The sequence below is a fragment of the Colobus angolensis genome, unplaced genomic scaffold (assembly GCF_000951035.1).
Source record: "Colobus angolensis palliatus isolate OR3802 unplaced genomic scaffold, Cang.pa_1.0 Scaffold615, whole genome shotgun sequence".
NCBI lineage: Eukaryota > Metazoa > Chordata > Mammalia > Primates > Cercopithecidae > Colobus > Colobus angolensis.
The window spans coordinates 28,576-30,815 of NW_012119766.1; the positions used below are offsets into that span (position 1 = coordinate 28,576).

Here is a 2,240-nt window from a genome sequence, read left to right on the forward strand (position 1 = left end):
CGCAGATAAAACCCAGCTCCCAAGCTGGCCGGGCCCCACCCTCAAGAACTCAGTCTCAGCCAAGGAGGCTGACACATGAGCGGACAATGGTGGCCTCTGGGTAAAGAAGGGGGATTGTAGTCATGGGGGCCCTCCTGGAGGAGGTGACACCAAACTGAATCTTGACAGCCAAGTGTCAAGTTGCATTTAGCAAAACAGGGTCAGGAGAAGGACATTTTGGAGGACGGCATCATCCTCACATTGAATCCACATTGCAAGATCCAACCCAAATCCCAGTGCCTCCTCAAGGAAGCCTGTCCAGGGTGCCAGCCTGCACTGAGCAACTCCTTCCTGGAGTCCCGAGACACCTGGAATCTTCACATCGCCCAGGAAGGGTGGGGTGGGACTGGTGTCTTACCATCGGGTTCACAGACAGGGGAACCCCAGCTCACGGCAGGTGCAGTGGGGCAGGGCCTCAGCCTGGCAGGCTGAGAGCTTGCTGTGTCAGGTCTGTCTCGAGGGGAGGTGCTGTGCTCCCTCTACCCCCAGCCCTGTAGGGGTGGAGAGCTGGGACTGGCAGACTCACACCTGGGGTGTCTCCACCCTCTGCCCAGCAGGCACCCGCCCCTCCTCAGCATCACACTGGCACCACGACAGTACTCCTTATGGGCTGAGGGGCCAGGGCGCTCCAGTCCAGGGACCGAGATCTTGGGGGCCTTAGAACAACATGAGGAGCTGGGGCAGCCCTAAGACCCCGCCCTGTATCCCTCACCACAGGCCTGGGGCTGCCCGGGAAGCTCCCACCCATTGCTGGCGACACCTGGTGGTCAGAAGCTGTCCCTGTGGCCTCCCAAGTCCCAGCCAGACAGGGAGGTGCCAGGTGTCAGGCCCAGAGGGACGCTGCTCACCGCTCAGGGGCTTGCCTGGGACCCAGGGGATGGGCCTCCCAGAAGAGGGCCTTTATCTCTCTTGGTCAAGCCTGCCGCCCACTCCGCCTGCCCAAGAGGACTGAAAGGGCCAAGTAGTACATAAGAGGCCAAAGTCCATGGTTGGGGTCAAGGGGCAGAGGCCTCCTTCACCTCCTTCCCATGCACAGCCCTCTGGGCCTCATTGTGACTATGCTGTCAGCCCAGGCCAGCTTCCCACGTCCCAAAGGGAGACCCCCCCTCGGAATTCCCCAAGGGCGGCTGTCTTTCCAAGGCCACCTTGTATAGGAGGCTTTGGACCGAGGGCCCAGAGAAGTGGGAGAGAAAGCTGGGCTGAATGGCGCCTGAAAGGCTGGCAGAGAGGCAGGGGTAAATGGGCCTCCTTGCCGCTTGCCTCTAAAATGCGGTCCCCTTTAGTCTACACGTGAGAGTGAGCTCTGGAATAGGGTGGATTAGGTGTGTCCTGGCTCAGCCTGCCACTCACTAGATGCTGCACACACTACAGGCAGATGGAAATGCACATACAGGCGCGCGCACACACAACCACATAGGTACACACACAGGCACATAACCATGCACACACACAGGCACACGCAGAGACATGCTTTGGCTGGCTCCTTCCTGTTAGGATGCCTCCACCCCTTCAGGATGCCCTTGTCTCCCACCCCCGGCTGAGTCAGGGGCCTCCTGGGCCCCCCCCCCACAGGCTCCTGGGCTTCCCTTTGCCACAGCCCGGGCCACCTTTGTGGTCAGTGTTCAGTCCCAGGTCCCTCAGACTGGGAGCAAGGATGTTAGGCTCAGCCATGCATCCAGCACAGAGTCCAGTGTTCGGCTGGGCTGGGGGGCATTGGATGAGCAGCGGCGGTGACTCGGGGCCTTCTCATGCCCCGTGCTCCATGTGTGGGGCGGGGCAGTGAGGGAATGGACTGCTGCATCTTGGACTTTGTCCTTGGCCCTGGGAGCCATCTTGAGATGGTAAAGAGGGACAGGCCAGGCCTGGGTCTTAGAGAGGTCCCTTGGGTGTCCCCCATATGGAGGAGGCACCTGGGGAGAAGCCGGTGGGGAGATGAGAGGGTCAAGGTGGAGGTCTGGGAGGCAGCATCCCAACCCAGGGATGGTGAGTTTGAGCCCAAGATGCATTGAAAATGTGAGTGGATGGCTGGAGAGTCACGCTCTGTCAATATTTCAGGGAACATTGCCAGGGAGGACACCTGTGAGATGGTTTTGTACCTGGCCTGGCCCGTGGAGGGCCTGGAAATGGTCAGCATGGACAGGGGCCAGAGGGGAACCTGGGTCACTCAACGCTGTTCCCCTGCTGTGGCTTGGAGCCACGGG

At 60.5% G+C, this 2,240-nt stretch overlaps 1 pseudogene; it reads left to right on the forward strand.

Moving 5' to 3' along the window:
• The window catches only part of LOC105527292, a 25,419-nt pseudogene that overhangs the window by 22,203 nt on the left and 976 nt on the right, over positions 1 to 2,240 (forward strand).